General features: G+C 41.5%; 1 protein-coding gene across 1 annotated transcript in view; it reads right to left on the bottom strand.

Annotated features, from left to right (window-relative positions):
• Positions 1–18743, bottom strand: part of EPB41L2 (erythrocyte membrane protein band 4.1 like 2) — a 208537-nt gene extending 189794 nt beyond the window's left edge. Inside the window, exon 1 of the mRNA XM_040627795.1 lies at positions 18685–18743. The gene's annotated coding sequence lies outside the window, so the exon portion shown is untranslated. The remainder of the gene's footprint in view (positions 1–18684) is intronic.
• Between the last annotated feature and the right edge of the window lie 784 nt (positions 18744–19527).

Consider the following 19527-nt stretch of genomic DNA (forward strand, 5'->3'; position numbering starts at 1 on the left):
AAAGAAGAGAAAGAAACTACATAGTAAGATATCTAAGAGATATATCAACCAAATGAATTGTAGACCTCATTTGGGTCCTGATTTGAACACAAACCAACCATAAAAACATTTACGAAACAAATGGGAATATATGAAAACTCACAAATATTTGCTATTAAGGAAATATTAAATTTTTAGATGTGACAATGGATTTATGGTTTCGTTTTTTCATAAATGCTTATCTACTACAGACATACAAAAAAGTATTTACAAGTGAAGTGATATAATATCTAGGACTTGCTTTAAAATCATCCAGCAAGTGGCACCTGGGCAGCTCAGTCAGTTAAGCATCTGCCTTTAGCTCAGGTCATGATCTCAGGGTCCTGGGATCAAGCCCTTCGCCGTGCCCCCCCCCATCCCCCCCACCCCGTTTGGCTCCCTGATGAGCAAGGAATCTGCTTAACCCTCTCCCTCTGCCCCTCCCCACACTACTCGTGCACTCACTCTCACTCTCAAATAAATAAAAAGTCTTTTTAAAAAATAAAAATAAAATAAAACCATCCAGCAAGATACAGGGTAGGGAGACAGGTGTTTGGCGGCATGTAGATGACACAAAATTGACCATGTTAATAATTAGCTAGAAGATGGGTTCATCGAGGGGCAGCTGGGTGGCTCAGTCGGTTGGGCGCCTGCCTTCAGCTCGGGTCATGATCTCAGGGTCCTGGGATCGAGCCCCGCATCGGGCTCCCTGCTCAGTGGGGAGTCTGTTTCTCCCTCTTCCCTTCCTTGTGCTCTCTCTCTCTCTCTCTCTGTTTCAAATAAATAAATAAAATTAAAAAAAAAAAAAAAAGAAGATGGGTTCATCGAGATTCATTATTCTATGTATTGGTTCCATTACAAAAAGTTTAAAAAAAAAAGCAAGCAGGGAATGAAGCCTCATCAAAGCACCTTCACCTAATCACAGAATCTTCGTCACCTACTACCTAACATAATAAATACCAACTAAAGTAAAACAAAATCTAGCAAAAGATTTACCAACAGTGACAAGAGAAAGGAAAAGTTTGTAAGGCCTATGCCACAAGCCTCACCACAGATGAAAAACGGGAAGAGCCTGGTGAAGAGCAGTGTGAACCCATACCCAACTTTTACAAAGTGTACCAAACATGAGGGGGGAAACTAGGTGGGGGCATATGGATGTACATTACACTATCTTCTCTATTTGTACATCTGAAGTTTTTCATGATATAAAGTGATCGCCACAGAACACATTTACTTGATTTTCCACATATATTGGTTGCTTTCTGACTTGCTGTCTTCCCACTTTTATCCTTTTATTGCAACCACCAAGGGAGCGGGCAGGGGCCATAGTCACCAACAGTACTTGCTTACTGGGTGGGAAATTTAACTAGCAAAACTGAAATGTTTCCATATTGTGCTAGAAAAATTGAGACTGATTTTACTGTAAAATGTCTCACTTTAACTGAAAACCTGGTTTGTGGTCTGTAGAAATTACTAAGGCATCTGCTTTCTCCCTTTCTTTTTTGGAAAGGAAGCTGGACTAAAACTCTTGTGTAATTTGTATTTGGATGTGGTGTTTGCAGAGGATTATTATCTTCCCAAATTTCTAAGTGGTTCCATCTGCTTTTATGGGAAATTTGGCTTAGAATGATTTGAGAAAATGAAGAACTAAGTAAGAAATCCAATCGCCTTTACAATTAGTCTTGGTATACTCTTTGAGTGGTTTTAAGAAATAACAGAACTAAAGACATATACATAGCAAAAAAAAAAAAAAATTTTTTTTTTATTGAACCCGAAGCTGATAAAAAGTCTCTATGTAACTATCAATTCACAAAACAGAACAGGTTAAAACTATGCCACAGGGATAAAATCAGCAAAATAAAAATTGTAGGAATGATACAGGACAAACAGTCCAAGTTCTTCAAAAAAATAGATAACAAGGAAATATAAAGGAGAAAAAGAGACAGAACCTATAAAGAGAATCACAATTCCACATGTGTGCACCTAATTTGGATCCTATTTCAAACAAAAAAAAACGAAAGAAAAAAACAAATTGGAAATCTGAACAAAATGAATATTTGATGATATTAAAAATTAACCTTGAATCTGTTTAGGTGTAATAAAGACATTGTGATTTTTTTTTTTCGAGAGTCTTAGCTTTTAGAAATATATATTGAGGACACCTGGGTGGCTCAGTCAGTTAAGTGTCTGTCTTCGGCTCAGGTCATGGTCCCAGGGTCCTTAGATCAAGCCCCATATCAGGCTCTCTGCTCCAAGGGGAGCCTGCTTCTCCCTCCCCCTCTGCCACTCCCCCTGCTTGTGCTCACATGCTCTCTCTCTTTTTCTCTCTCTGTCAAATAAATAAATAAAATCTTTAAAAAAAAAGAAAAAAGAAAGAAAGAAACATATATCAAGGGGCACCTGGCTGACTGGCTCAGTCAGAGGAACATGCGACTCTTGACTATGAGTTCAAGCCCCATATTGGGTATAGAGATTATTTAAAATGAATAAATAAAAAAAATTTTTAAGATATATTGAAATACATGTAGATGGAATGAAAAGATGCCTAGGATTTGCTTCAAAATAATCCTGTTACAGGTGAAGTGAATAGGGATATAGATAAAGCAAGGCTAGCTACCAGCTGACTGCTGTTAAGCTGGGTGATGGGGATACACTGGGTGGGGAGAGCCACCATACTATTCAATTTCCTTTAGTACATATTTAAAACTTTCCAAATAAAGCTGTTTCATTAAAAAAAAAAAAGGAAATAACAAAGTTACCTTATGCATTTTTTAACTTTTTAAATTTTTTTAATATCTAAAAGAGAACAGTGAGACATTTTTTACCTAAAGAAGATTATTAACAAATAAATTTAGAATTAGTATTTTTCATCTTGAAACAACTTTAATCGCCTTATTAAAATTTTAGCAAGTCACAAAATGAGAATCATAAAATCTTAAGACTTGGTGTCGTCAAAGTTCCACCTCCCAACCAGCGAATCGCCTTCCCACCTCCCAAGAGGCAATTACCAGCCTCTGGCGGAGGTCCTGCAAACCCTGGGAAAGTCACTTCCTCCCAAGACAACCCACTCCAGTCTCTGCCTGCTCCAACTGTCAAAAAGCTTCTCTTATACCAAAAAGAAAACTTTCCTTCTTCAGGTCTGTTTTACCCATGAAAAAAAGGGTTTTTAAAACACAGATCACAGTCCATTCATGAGTTGTGAAATCAAGTTGGTAAATTGTTGACTGGTATTATTATTATTACTATGCAGAAAAGAAAATCTTGGAGTGAATCGCACATAGTAAAGCTAAGACCTAATTTATGAAGCTTGTTTCTGGTTTTTACATACACACACACACACACACAGAGACTTCCATACTGGTAAAGGGCCAAGATATAAAATCTATGTCTTATAGTGGGTTTTGTCAAAAAAAAAAAAAAAAAAAGTTAAAAACCCAGTACTCAATGGGTGTCTGGGTGGCTCAGTCGGTTGAGTGTCCGATTCTTGGTTTCAGCTCAGGTCAGAATCTCAGGGTCCTAGGATCAAGCCCCTTGTCAGGCTCTGTGCTCAGCAGGGAGTATGCTTGAGATTCTCTCTTCTCCCTCTCCCTCTGCCCCTCCCCCCGCTCATGCTCTCTCTTGCTCTCTCTCTCTCAAATAAATTAATTTTAAAAAAAGAAAGAAAGCCAGTGCTCAAAAGATAGCTCTCAAAACACAACAAGTTGCTCGCCCCTTCAGTTATTTCAACAGCTAGTTCCTCCTGTTGCTATGGTTTCTCCCAACCTTAACATCCCAGGCACCCTTCAGGGACAATGCTTCAGTTTGTCTGACCTTCCACTAGTTTTTATCGAACATAGTATCATGTTCTATGTAGTACATACTACATAGCCCTTAAAACGCAGTACCTAAAACCAACAAAATATTCCAAGTCAGAACAGAATATCAATTACAGCCCACATTCCACCCTAAATATTTCACATATTCATTTAAAAACTTCCTTTGAGGGGCGCCTGGGTGGTACAGTGGTTAAGCGTCTGCCTTCGGCTCAGGGCGTTATCCCGGCGTTATGGGATCGAGCCCCACATCAGGCTCCTCCGCTATGAGCCTGCTTCTTCCTCTCCCACTCCCCATGCTTGTGTTCCCTCTCTCGCTGCTGTCTCTATCTCTGTCAAATAAATAAATAAAATCTTTAAAAAAAAAACAAAACTTCCTTTGAGATACTGGTAGACACTCCTCGAAGTGAGAAAGACTTGGCCTGGAAAGACTGTTAACAAATTATGATGGCTGGTGAAGTCTTGGGTGACACAAAATTAGTCAAGAGCTCAGAGTCAAAGGCTGAGGACAGAATCCCAGGAAACAGGGAAGAGCCGAAGAGATAGTGAGAGGAAAAGAAGTTTTAAAGAACAGACACAGAATAAAGCACTGAACACATCAAAAGAGAATGTCAAAGACAATGCTGTCAAGAACGTCAAAAATTGGGGTGCCTGGGTGGTGCAGTCGTTAAGCGTCTGCCTTCGGCTCAGGGCGTGATCCCAGTGTTCTGGGATTGAGCCCCACATCAGTCTCCTCTGCTATGAGCCTGCTTCTTCCTCCCCCACTCCCCCTGCTTATGTTCCCTCTCTCGCTGGTTGTCTGTCTCTGTCAAATAAATAAATAAATAAAATCTTTAAAAAAAAAATGTCAAAAATAATATAGGGGAAGAAAGCATTCAATAGATTTGACCACAGGGCCATCTATTACCTGGATTAGAGTAATGTCAGTGCACTGGTAAGACCACAAGTCAACATGCTTTGTACTGAGGAATACAAAGGCATCTACTACTTTTTAATAAACCTTCACATTGAAAAGAAGGTCAACACTGCACTGTCTTGGAACTCTTTCAAGGAGCTTATAATCAAGCAGACTCAATGCTCATTTCAAAAAGATTTCATCTTATTTATTTCAACCGATTTTGTAGCTAACAAAACAATCTGCATATAGCTTATTAGGTTTCCCTACAAAAGTCCATGACATCTGTAAGTCTGATCAGCAGCCCTTGTCTGTCATCATAAAAATCACTGGCAAAAAAATATTTTAGATAGGAGATAACCAAGATAAAAATTACAGTAATAATCACTGCCACAGACTTCCCACAACTGAACATCATTTTCCCAAAATTGCTATAAAGATACCATGGGGGCACCTGGGTGGCTCAGTCGGTTAGGCGTCTGCCTTCAGCTCAGGTCATGATCTTGGGGTCCTGGGATGAAGCCCTGCATTGGACTTCCTGCTCAATGGGGACTCTGCTTCCCCCTCTGCCCCTCTCCCCTCCGTTCATGCTCTCCTCTCTTCTCTCAATTAAATAAAATCTTAAAAAAAAAAAAAGATACCATGAAAGCTTTATCAAACGTTTTGTCAAAATCCTATGTCTATGTTTTTCCTCTAAGGAACAGCACTTTAAATGACTTTCACCACAGAGACGAATGAATGAGCCACAGACATGTTATATGGATTAGGGGTCAGGGCACCTAAACCATTTAAGAGAAAGACACAAGAAGCAACATCACTTCCTCAATGTCACACGTAGTAACTGGTTCAACTGGGACTTGGGGCTAGAACAATTTTCTTCCTATCCTCTGCTCCTTTCAGGAAAAAAGGAAGAAAAAAAAAAAAAAAGTATCAGATACCTGGTTTGTTAAAATTCCAGTCACTAAAGACCTAGAACAAACTCCCACAGAAGACTATTCTTTCAGGACAGGTCAATGATAACCGAAGTTCCAATACACCTGACACTTCAAGGTACTCAAGTGAAGGCAAAAATTTTGATCGTTCAATGGTACTTTAAACTACTGACTTCAGCAACTCCTCTGTGACCAGTCAACATTCCAGATGGACTCAACATTCCATTTAAAAAAACAGTGGGGGGGGGGTGCCTGGGTGGCACAGCGGTTAAAGCGTCTGCCTTCGGCTCAGGGCATGATCCCGGCGTTCCGGGATCGAGCCCCACATCAGGCTCCTCCGCTGTGAGCCTGCTTCTTCCTCTCCCACTCCCCCTGCTTGTGTTCCCTCTCTCGCTGGCTGTCTCTATCTCTGTCAAATAAATAAATAAATAATCTTTTAAAATAAATAAATAAATAAATAAATAAATAAATAAATATTAAAAAAAACAGTGGGGGAAAAGTAAGACAAACATCAGTAGTTACCACCTTGCTAGACTCTGTATGCTTCCACCTGTCCCCCTTTCTCCTTTACAACTATAGCCAGAAAAGGAACAAGAGTCAAATCTCATTAACTGCTTTCCAGTTTCCGAATGAAAACTACCCCCAGTGATCAAATTAAAATTACACACTAATGCAATAGTGTGGTGTTGGCCATGGTTCAAATCGCTACCATTGGGGAGGAGAATGCAAGTAGGAATAGGGTATGAAGAAGGAATTTACATGGTCTTAGGGATAATCTAGGACAGCAGTTACGACTGTAGGCTCTGGAACCAGACCACCCGGGGTTCAAATCCCTGCTCTGCCATTAATTAGCCGAGTGACCCCAAGCAAGTTATTTAACCTTGTGGTGTCTCAGTTTTCTTACAGGTAAACCTAAAACAACAGTACCTACCCCACTGGGTTACTGAGAGGATCCAACAAAAACACTAAGCAAAAGTGTTTCTGTATCTGACACATAGGAAGTGTTCAAGAAATGTTACTATCAAAATATTTTCTAATTCAACATGTAATGTCTTTACCAAGAAAATAACTAAACTATACATTAAAATATATTTCAATAAAGTATGTATTAAAATAATTCAGCATGTAATGACTTTGCAAAGGAAACATACTAAACTGTATTTTAATTAAAAGTAAAAATTAGGGGCACCTGCATGGCTCAGTCAGTTAAGTGTCTGACTCTTGATTTCAGCTCAGGTCCTGATCTCAGGGTCCTGAAATCTAGCCACAAGTTGGGCTCCGTGCTGGGCATGGAGACTGCTTAAGATTCTCTCACTCCCTCTACCCCTCCCCACTCACGCACTCTCTCTCTCTAAAAAAACAATTAACTAATTAATTAAAAGTAAAAATTAAAATATAAAATAAATTACCTCTCACATAAAAATTCTGCCTTTATTAATTAGGAAACGCATTTCAACTGCTAAGTGATTGTCAGTTTCAGCTTTAATGCCAAACTTTTTATTTACAAATAAGATTTATAAACTAATATATGATCAATGTTTGAAGCATGCACTTTCCCCTCTACACGGCCAGACGGACCATACACATGGCAGGTTGACCCGATTTTACAGGAACTGTGTAGTCCCATTAAAATTCAGTCAGCTGAAAAAAAAATGTTTCACTTGGTCTACTTCCAACATATTGCCAACTAAAGCATGCTAAGCAAAAGAAGAATGAAAGAGAAAGAGAGGGAGCGTGGGAGGGAGGAAAGGAGAAAAAAGGAAAATCTAAAATGATTCAAGTCTGGTGTGAAGTATAGGAGCCATGGGATAAAAAAATGTATAGAACAGCAACACTACCTTGAGAATATGCTAGAGTTTGAATATCAGCTCTGATTTGGTTTAGAAAGTATTAGGTCTTTTTAGCCCTCGCTAAAGCATTTCCTACGTCCACAATGCTGCATTTAGATGAAACTGCCTTCACTGATCAAAACAGTCAGATATTTATTCTAAAAACATGGCAACTGACCATGTCACAAAGGAGCAAATTTCTATAATTCTACAAAAGCAATAATGAACATGAACTTTATTTTGGAGACTAGAAAGCGCATGCCAAGAAGCAGGGGCAGGAGGAAATATCTTACCTATCTACAAATGAAATTATATGATGTCCAGAATTTGCTTCAAAATAATCCTGGGAGGGTAGTATTGAGTGGAAGGAAAATATGGATGAGACGCGACTGGCTATGGCCTGGTAATTATCAACGCTGGGTGAGGGTACCTGGGGTTCACAATGAAAGTGTTCTCTCTACTTCTGAAGCTATCTTAAACTCTCCATAATAAAAAGTTTAAGAACAAAGACATTTTCTGTAACTAAACAATGGGACATTCCTTCCGCCAAAAACCACTTCAATAAATAATCAGATACAGTAAAAACATGACTTAAAAAAAAAAAAAAAAAACACCACCCAAAAAAGGTCCTGAGAAAAGTGCCACATTATCCTTCACTGCTATCACGTGTGCTGCACGGAGCAAGAAACACATAGATCACAGATCCACAGAATGCTCTAAAACCTACCCTCAGGTCCTTCCATTTAAGCTTGCAGCGCTGGGGATGAAAGTGAACTGGCCCCAGTGGGGAGAAAAGCTGGAGCCACATCTGCACCACGCACGCTGCTCACATCTACGGCTCTTCACTGCCCAGCTGCAGAGTGCAGGGCATCTTCCGCACACCGTTATTTTTCAGCTGCAGGTGGGGGAAGGGGGGGGGACAAATGTATTCCTATTCCCATATGGGTGTAATTTAAAACAGACAATCTCGGCATTAAGGAAATTAAGACGCAGGCTTTACTGACGTTGATTTTAATGGCTAAGATCCAAAAACAGTTCTGGTTACAAGCTCATGGATAAACTCTTGATTCTTCTGTCAGGAGACAGACCCAACTCATTTCTTGACACTTTAACCTTTCCCATACACAATTTGTATTATTTTATTAAGAAAAACGAGTTTTCCTTTTTCTCCTTGAGAGAAGTGGATTAAAGAAAAATTTTCAAGGAAGGTGTTCATTTAGCAGCTTTTCTACCAGAGTCCAAAAGCAATTAAACAGAGCATACTGGGGAAAAGTGAAAGATTATCACCGTGAAAGTGGGCTCCCCAAATGAGGGGTGAATATGCACCACTGTCTAGCATAGGACCCTGCCACATTTGCTTTTCGAATCCTAGTGAAGGCATTTGGCACCATTTTCTAATAATCCCATAGGACTTCTACTTCCTTGTTTTTTCAACAGTATTTCAAAACGTTGACACATTTATTGAACTATTTTTGGAAGACCTAGCTCTGTCTACCTTCAGGGTTCAAGATACAAATAGATGAGAGCTACAGGACAGACCTCTAGCTACAAAACTTGGCAGGCTTCCTGAGTTCTCCAAGAAAAATTCAATTGGCAACTCCATTAGCAGCAGAAGAGCACACAGCAGAGGGAACAACTCTGGACACAAGGAGGCCTTGGCTGTGCCTGAAGCTCCATTACGAAACTGAATGACTCTGGGTGAGTTTAACCTCTTCCTGACTCACTTATCTGTCGGACATATGGTATGAAGCTGTTTTAAGAATCAAGTGAGAATATGTTCTAATGATTTACTTTGGAAAGAAAAAAAAAAACTTTACAAATTAAAGCAGAATTAGGAAGGAAGGAAGGAAGGAAGGAAGGAAGGAAGGAAGGAAGGAAGGAAGAAAACAAAAACCATTAGAAGTCTATACCATGATCACCACATACAGCTTTATGCTGTTATCTAATAGGAGAAAGAAAAAAAAAATCTATCAATGACCTTGATGAGGAAAATGATATTTTGAACACACCCAATGTTTCTCAAACTTCACTCACATACCAACTTTATAGTTTTTGCCAAATCCAAACACTTAAACATAAATAATTTTATCTTTAAATCAAGTTACTTTAAAAATACCTACTTTATTTTACCTTATGCTAAGTTAATATCAATGAAATCATAGGTTTGAAGCACTTGTCTCATTTTCCTGATGTACACTGACGTACATATTTAACCATTAAAAGAAAAGGACTCAAGCTGTGTACCACCTTAACTCATTTTAACATACCACCACACTTTGGGGAAATATTATCCTGATCTACTCTCTGTAACACCTTCTACATTAAGGAACAGAGTACTTGAATTTATAAATCTGTAAAACCTACCAAACAATTTAACCCACACTAACCACACGCACATATGTGTCTTTGGGTCTTCCGGAGCTTCCTCACACCTTACAGCCACTACCTTATTCAGAACTCCATTTCTGTTGCCCCAAACTCCATACACAAAAATCCTTAGCATGTATATTTTCACATGAGTGTAATTCCCACTCCCTATTCATGCCCTAGTAATGAAATTTTTCCCCTGAAAGTATTTAACAGAATCCACTGGAGTTCAAAGTTTCTTCTAATCACTGAATCGATATTCAAAGAATATTTAAATATATGTATGCAAACCATATATCAGTCTAAAGATAACCTAAAGTATTCAGAACACTCTAAAATTAGGTTGCCATTTCTTTTTTTTTTTTTTCCAAAGATTTTATTTATTTGAGAGAGTGAGCGAGCACAAGCAGGTGAGCTGCAGAGGGAGAGGGAGAAGCAGGCTCCCCACTGAGCAGGGAGCCTAATGTGAGACTTGATGAACCAAAGGCAGATGCTTAATTGACTGAGCCACCCAGGCACCCCAAGGGCGCCATTTCTGAAACATATCCACCAAACTTTTTACTGCGTATTTTTTTAAGATTTTATTTATTTGAGACAGAGAGGGAGAGAGAGAGCATGAGCAGTGGGGAGGAGCAGAGGGAGACAGAGAAGCAGACTCCCCACTAAGCAAGGAGCCCGAAGTGGGGACCCCGAGATCATGACCTGTGCTGAAGGCAGATGCTTAACCTACTGAGCCACCCAGGTGCCCCTACCATGTATTTTTAAATCTAATTCAAGTACATACTGTAAGATTTGTAAGCATCTGTACTGAACTAATCCTTGAAATTATCACAAGAAAAAAAATAAATAATGCTGAAGTCTTCTTAGGAGGCACCTTCTTGTTCAAAGACATATCAGTCATCCACTCCCAACCACCCAAGATGTTGGCTCAATCATCTGACTTTCTCTTCTCTCTCTCTTCATATATATATATCTATATATCTATATATATCTATATATATAGATATATAGATATATAGATATATGAATATATGTATCCCATATATATATATGAATATATATATATATATGGGATATATATATATGAATATATGTATCCCATATATATATATATATAAAATATAACTGAAGTTCAACTCAGTATCCAGCATGAAAAAAAGGACAATTTTATTATGGCTGCAGTCCTTTCCAAACATGAGTACCACAGTCATCTTGGGAATTTTATTTTTATCAATTTAAAACCCTAAATCAGTGGATTGAACATGAGTTAATTTCTGCTTCCTCCCAAAACCACACTAAAATGACAGTGAGGAAATTTTTTTTAAAAAGGGGAAGGACAAAAAAAAGGGAGGGGATAGGCCCGCAGATGAGATATATCAACAGAATTTGAGAAGATGGAAAACAGATGTACAAAGTAACTGACTTAGCAAACAGAGGAAGCCAAAGCTGAGTCCCGGCTCTGGTGGAGGGCCGCAAGAAGCAATGTGAGTGCTGGGAGAGGCCCTGGGAGCCTAGGAAGTGGAGGTTCCAGGTGCCACTGAGGGCTGAGGTGAGACACCAAGCTGAAAACAGCACGTGGAACACCAAAACCCCTCCTCCTCTCTCCCTCTCTCTCCCAACCTTTGCGGCCAAAAGACAAGAAGTTCACTCTCTAGAGCAGCTGAAGGAAGTCTCCAGACTTAGGGAATCCAGACCCAGGGAGAGGATGTGAGGGGCACACAGAAAACAAGGAGGCCCGATGACTCAGTCAACACGTATTCACAAAGTGCAAAACAGACAAAATGTTTGCCTTCTTGCAGTTTACACTCAGATGATAATAATACATGCTATAGAAGAAAGAAAGAAAAGACAGAGATTTAAAGCATACTGGGGCAGGTGTGGGAGTGGAGTTGTAGTTTCAAATAAATGATCACAGAACGCAAAGATCTGAAGGAGTTAAGGGAGTAAGCAATGCAGGTATCTGAGGGAAGAGCATTCCAGAGGGAAAACAAGTGCCAAAAGCCATCAAGTATGGTTAGATTGGAGATACTACATACAGGGAGGAGGAAAAAAGGACATTACCAAAAGGAAATTCAGTGACCAAGGAGCAGCTTGGAAAATAGGAAAACAAAAAAATTCATGGAGAGGTTAGAAGAAAACACTGAAGAAAGCCAAAAGCCAAACAAAAAGATAAAGAGATGGTATCAGAAAGAAACAAAAAACAAAAAAAACACTAATAAAATTGGAGAATTAATCTAGAAAATTCAACATCCAAATAACAGAAGTTTCAGAAAGAACAGAGAACATAGAGGGAAAAATTATCATAGAGGAATATTTCTAAAAGACAAGAGTTTCCAACCTGAAAGAGCCCACTGAGTGAGTGCCCAGCACAATGAGTAAAAAACTTCCCACACCCAAGGCACACCATCATGAAATTTCAAAACACCAAGTTCAAAGAGAAAATCCTAAAAACTTCTAAGGAGAACAAACCAGCCGCACACACAGAAGCAGAAATTAGAATTGTGTCACTCCTTCTCAACAGCACTGGCATGCCAGAATACAACAGAATAAGGCCTGAAAAATTCAAAGGCTAAGTCAACACTAACTTAGAATTCTATACCCAGCCAAACTATAGAAGCATTCACCAGTAAGAGTACAAACAGGCATTTTAGGGGCACCTGGATGGTTCAGTCAGTAGAGCATGTGACTCTTGATCTCAGGGTTGCGAGTTCAAGCCCCACAGTGGTCATGGAGCCTACTTTAAAAATAAATAAATAAATGAAGGCATTTCAAGAGTCGAAAAACGCAGCTTCAAGACATGCAAGGTTTCAAAAAATTCATTTTCCACTTTCACTTTCTTGGAAACTCCTGGAGGATATAGTCATATAAAGTAAGAGTTAAGAAAGAGACATAAAGCCCAGTAACCTGGGAGCCCAGGAAGAAAGGCAAAGGGGATTCCCAGGATACAGCTGCACGGTAGCTCCAGAAATCAATCACTCCAGCAAAATGGAGAATCTCAAAAATAAGAACTAAACTAAAACAGCAGTTTTTGATCTTGTTTCCCAAAATGCTTTCAAAAACTGCCCCCAAAAATCTCTGATACTCAGACACACACCATGCATGCGCTCACACACACGCACACACATAAACGCACACTTTACTGAAGTCTCAGGCAGTTCATAAACCACACTGGGCAGTACCTTTCCCACTAACTGCACTCCACCTCAAGCGTGTCTGAACTAAATAATCTCAATGTTCCCTTCTCGCCCTCTAGACGAATGAATCTAAGATGTAGCCTGTCAGGACAAAAAGGAAAAAAAAAAAAAAAAACCTAAGAATTATGGCAAAGTGTAAATTACATTTTAATTTAATGTCTTTAAGACAGTGGGATGTGTATTTATACTGGTAGAATACATAGGAAACTCAAAAATATGATTAAAATCAGCACTGTTGTTATCATGGTGTTAGTTCCACCTCAAGAGAAGGTCTGGAAACCTGAATTCAGGGCTTAGAAAAGATGATTAGAGAGGTGGTAATCAGACCTATATGAAAAGTCTCCAAAATCACAGTTATCTTGGGGTGCCTGGGTGGCTCAGTCGGTTAAATGACTGACTCTTGGTTTCAGCTCAGATCATGATCACAGGGTCCTGAAATTGAGCCCCTCATCAGGCTCCCTGCTCAGTGCAGAGTCAACTTGAGATTCTCTCTCTTCCTCTGCCTCTGCCCCTCCCCTTGTTCATACTCTCTCTCCCTCTCAAAGTAAATAAATAAAATCTTTAAAAAAAAATCACAGTTATCTTGGAATAAGGCAATCAGAAGGTAACATAAGTCTTTATATATTTCAAATTTTTTTTTCAAGGAGGTTGATAGTGAGGCCATAAAAAGAGCAAAGCAAGAGGAAACTGGCTTTTCAGTCACAGAATATAAGCTTTAGTTTAGATACAATGAACTCCCTACCTGATCTAGACAATAAGGTGTCCACAGATGAACAGACAAATCACTTTGGAGCCCTTTCTATGCCCTCTAGTTCTTAATCTAGAAAGAATGAAAACCATCCCCATGACACTGAAGTTAGGTACATATGCAAAATGTTAACTTGGCTACCTAAAACAAAACCTTACTGAAGATATTTCTCAGAGTGAATAAAAAGATAATTGCTCACATCTATTCCATATTACTCACATCTATTCCTCACATCTATTCCATACTACTATGAAGATTATTTAGGAGGCAATCTACATACATCTAGACCTTTACGGCTCTAATATGCTAAAGTGAAAAAATACTAATACGCAGAGCAATATCCGTGAAATGAAAACATATTTCCATTCTATAAGTAATTGAGAATATGAAATTAGCCCAATTTCAATCTTCAGGGGAAAAAAATCCAGAAGCAGTAAAAAATGTACTAGCGTCCCTATACTAATGGGTAAGTGACGTCACTTTAAAAATGAGAAAATTGAGGGGCGCCTGGGCATCTCAGTCAGTTAAATGTCTGCCTTGGGCTCAGGTAATAATCTCGGGGTCCTGGGATCGAGCCCTATGTTGGGCTCCCTGCTCAACAGGGAGCCTGCTTCTCCTTCTCCTTCAGCCCCTCTACCCCACCCATGCTCTCAATTCTCTCTCAAATAAATACATAAAACCTTTTTAAAAAATGAGAAAATCAAGAAAACCACAGAAATTCTCATTAAAATAAATACTATCCCAAACACTGGGAACTGAGAGAAGTTATACATCAATTATCTATCCTTCTAGACATGAAAAACACACATCTAAGAAACCCACACAGATCTCAATCCAACCACAAAGCAAGGGGAAACGATACCCACTAGCAAGAAAACCAAATCCCCTATATGAAATATTGTCTACATGGCATTTCTACATGAAATAGTTCCAGGTTCTACAACAACTCCAACTTTCAAAGAATCTTCACAGAAAGCACCTTCAAAATATCCTACAAAGGTTCAATGAATAGATTTGTCAAATTTATTAAGTACGATGTTATAGATACTTCACATAACAAATATATATACATATATACATAAATATATTCCCTCTTTCATACAAATGCACACCCATACACACTTTACAGAAAAGCTTTAAAAAGCACTCGTTATTACTATCAGTTATTTCTAGCTATTAGAGATGATTCCTCTCTTTCCCTTTTGGCTTACCTGTAACTTCTACATAACTATAGTATTTATAATTGGAGGCTATTCCCCTTCAGCCAATGATACCAGCCATGACTCCATTTTAGATTTTAGTCTGGGGCACTGCCCAGATGAATGACAGATATCCTACGAATATTGAGTTACTGGTTTGTGCCAAAACATGGCATTCCCAAAGGATGCTCTGTCTGGAATCTGTGGGGGATTCACATACAAATCTTCTATTTACTCAGGCCTTCCAAAGAGTCTGGAAATGTTTGTGTGTTGGGGGAAGAGGACAAGGGCTGAGAGTGGATTTGCTGACTCCTAAAGGTCCAGCCCTGAGATTCCGAGATTCTATAAAAGGGCAGTAAATTAGGGTTTGGCTAGTATTTGCTAGACTACTGAAGCCAGCATAAACATTTACTTACAGCTTTTAAATCTGTAAGGGTACCCAGTGGTTAGGTACAGTAATTCTGAATCTGAAAAAGCAAACAAGGCCACTGAAAATGTTTCTAAATAAAGGTGGGGGGGGGGAGGTAGGCACATTTCCTTTGTTTTCTACAAGCAAAACCAGATATTTTAGAAATGCAAAATTTGACTCTCAGCAGTATCGATCCCTATAAAATACTATATTACCTTATAAAAATATTAGCAAGGCATACTTTTCCAAAAAGGCGACACACAGCTTTCAAAAAGACTACTTGGGTTTAAAAAACAAAGACAAAAGCCCATACTTGTGGAAACAGAAACAAAGTCAAATCTTTAAAAATATTTAGCATTCTACTATATAAAATATAAACCCCACATTCCCAAATAAAATGGCAAAGATAAAAACCCTTGTAGTTCTCTAGCCACAGTAATATGAGAGTGGTGATTCAGAGCAAAACCTGATGTTAAACGTAACTATACAATATTACTAATTACAGAGTAATTTTACCAATAAATATTTTGGTTGAGGACTGCTTTGTCATCTTTGCAAGTATTTTTAGTTGAAAGCAAATGGTTGGGTAGTACACATGGACATGGTTATGATTTTTAAAAATCTATTTTTAAAATCTGGTGACTGGATAGGTCTTCTAAACTCGATTCTTTAGAACTGGTAATTTGGAAAGGGTAAACCACAGGAACGTTACGTTAAGAGGCAAAGGACCTAGCAAGCTCACCAACTCAGATCAGCCCAAAGCTAAACTAGAAAGCGTCGAGTGCTCACAAATCTAATAATGATGGGCCCGAAGTCACTAACACCTGTATATACACTAACTGGACTAAAAGCTCCCTCTCCAAATACAGTAAGAGCGATCTGAATTTCCTTCTTTTACATATGCAGTTATTTTTTGGTGGGCCTCCCTTCAGATTCATCACCTCAACCTGCAAATTTGCTTCTATTTGGAATTAAATTTCAACGTACATCCCAGTTGCATACACACCCAATTTAATAACACATACCCAGTTGAAAATATTCCATAACAGCTTAAATTTTTTACAGAAGTTAGTAATAATTTCACCAAAATTCTAACTTTGTTAAATTATCACTTTTAATCATTTTAAGCAATCCCCATTCAATTCAGACACCAAGAATTTGAAGTTGGGGGCTCAAGTCACCCACCTCTTTTCTCTGGAAGGTCTTTGCACACAGTGCTCTACTTGGACTGGAGGTAAAAGATTAAAGAACTGTTATGACTAGATCTTTCTTAAAGAAGGGTGTTTTAAAAGGAAAGAAACTGTCCCCTCCCGTTACTCTAAATGAGCAGTCTCTTGTTCTCAGCAGTCCTTCTGCACACAAGACCACTACTGACTTCAGTGGGAATTCTGCCCAAGAAGTGAGGAAGACAGGATAGGATTAAATGAGCCCTAAATCCACGCCATTGTTCCAAGTCATTACCACTTGTACAGTTCTCCAGTAACCTCCAAAGAATAGATATCTGGGGTTTGATCGTGGTTCTCAAACTGAATTGCAGGACCTATCACTCGAGCTCTAACAGGCGACACTGCCTAGCTCTTTAAAAATTGTGTCAGGCTGATGGATGGTGGTCGGATGGCCCTTATCATAATCCAAGAATGCGTTGCAATGCAGCCCCATCAGTGACTGAAAGAGCAATCCAGTGATTTCTCACAGCAATGAGGCTGCAAACGGAAACTGAACAGGAGTAAGTGCTATTGGTTTCCCAGTAAAACCTATTCAAAGCTTGAGAATCCTACATCCCAGCTACTGCGGCCAAGAAATTGACTCAGTTTCCCACAAGTGTTAAACTCAAAGTGAAATGTGATAGAAAGCTAAACTAAACCACTAATTCTCACACAATATTATACACAGGGCATACAGAAATAATGCCGTCCGGTGAGAGAAGAAAAAACGGGGGGAGTGAAGAATATGGAAGAATAAAGGCAAAACTGTAAGAATCATTCGGGGAAAAAAAAAAAAGCTCACATAACACTAAGAAGAACAAGACTCCTGGCACGACACCCCAAAGACAACATTTTGGAGGCAAGAAGTTCAGGAAACTGAGGAAAAGCTGTGATTCCAAAAAACAGCAACAACAACAAAAATCCACTGCTCTAGGTTCCGCCTTCCTTCCCTCTTAAAAACAGCGGCGGCGGTTGTAGTGATGGAGAATTCAATTTAAGGCACCCTAAATTAGTAGGGAGGCCCCAAAAGAGACCCTCCCCTAAAAATAACAGACAGTAGGCGAGAGCTCTTCTAATCTCACCAGAAAACCCTGACCTCGGAGGAGGTTAGCGATTTTGGGAAGTGTAAGGACCGACGTCGCCCCCGCAGACATCCAGGCTGCTGGGGGGGGGGGGGGACAGCGTCTCCTTCGGTTCCCTTCTCCTCCTCTCTCCCCGTGCAGCTCCCCTAAAACTGTTCCCAGCCCTGTACACCCAGCCGCAGCGGAGGCAAACGAGGCATCGGGGCAGAGATGGCCCGGGAGTCGGAACTATACGGACCAGAGCGCAAGAGCGCGCGGCTCTCCGCAGCGGCCCGGGCAGCGGGCGTCCTCCGGGACGGGGGCGAGCGCGGGCGGACGCCGGGCGGGACCATGGGGCGCGTGGGGCCGGCGCGCCCCCCTCGCCCAGCTCCCTGCAGAGCCCACGCGCGCGGCTGGCTGGGGGAGGCGCGGCGTCCTCGCCCGCGTCTCCTCTCCCCAAACCATCCTCCAGAAGAACACCGCCGCCGCCTCCCCGGAGCCCCCGCGCTGTGCTCCACTCTGGGCTCGACTCGCGCGCCACGGCCCGCGCCCGGGATGGAGCCGGATTCCTCCTCCAGCCTCTCAGCGGGGCCCCGGACGCGCGAGCCTGAGCCCACGGCACCTCGGCGGGGCCGGAGCTGTCCTCACCGTGCCCCCACCTCTCCCGGCTCAGACCAGACGTGGCCCCGACTCCCGGGAAGAGAGACAGGGGGAACCGCAGTGGAGCGGGGTAGCGGGAATCCGGCCTGGAGCAACAGGACCGGGACCTCGGGGCGGGAATGGGGTCCGGTAGAGAGGGAAAGGAGAGGAGAGAGGAAGCCGCAGAAAATCCCAAAGCCGGTCGCCCTCCCCCACGGTGGGACCGTCCCGCCACCGCTTCCTGCCAGGGATCAGCTTCCCAGCTGCAGCCAGAGGAAAAATCCGAGCCGCTCCAACATTTCAGCAGGGACTAGCCGCTCTGCCCGGGCTTCCCCGCCCCGGGCCCGCCATTCCGCAGTCCCGCAAGCCTCCTTACCCGGACACTGCACCTTCAGGGGCTCGCTCGCCGCGGGGACTGGTCCCGCTCCAGCCCCAGCCGCCGGGCCGCCGCACCCGCCTCCTCCCTCCTCTAGGTTTCAAATTGAAATTCCCTGGCTGGGGCCGTCAGAGGACTCGGCGCGCCAGCCCCGCCCCCTCGCGGCGGAAGCCCCTCCTGCGCCCCCGCCGGACGCGCCCCCAGCACGGAAACCCCCGCGGGCCGCGCCACGCCCCCCGCTCCCAGGCCACGCCCCTGAGGCGGCCCTTCCCGCGGGATTCGCCGCCGCGGTCGCAGGGTACCCAGGACTGGAAAGAGGCGTCTTGCGGTCGTAACTGCTCTGGTTAATGACTGCTAATGCCAGTGTGCAAGGCTTATTTTACCCCCTAATCCCGTCCTTAAGTCCTTTTTACCAACTTTTAAAAGTTATTTCTTCAAAGTGCATTCACTGACTAATCCTTTATTGAACACCTAATTCGCTAGCGGACACAAGGCTAGACCCTGGAAACACGGAAATAAGAAAAGTGGGTCCCCCCTCAGTCGAGACTGGAAGAAGTGCTTTCGCACGGAGGGCAGTGAAAAGGAACCATTTATTCCTCCTGTAGGAGGGGCTGGAGGGATTGGGGAAACTCCATAGAGGAGGGACTTTTAAGCTGAACGCAAAGTCTGAGCAGGATTTTTCCAGGCAGCGGCCTGGGAGCGTGGATTGCAGAGCAGGACAAGGCTGAAGAGGCTGCAGACCTAGGTTGAGGCGTGCGCGCACGAAGACACATACACACACACACATACACACACACACACACACGCACACACACACAATACCTCCCGGTGGGGTGCTTTGCT

Source organism: Ursus maritimus, unplaced genomic scaffold (genome assembly GCF_017311325.1).
Source record: "Ursus maritimus isolate PB19 unplaced genomic scaffold, ASM1731132v1 scaffold_13, whole genome shotgun sequence".
Lineage (NCBI taxonomy): Eukaryota > Metazoa > Chordata > Mammalia > Carnivora > Ursidae > Ursus > Ursus maritimus.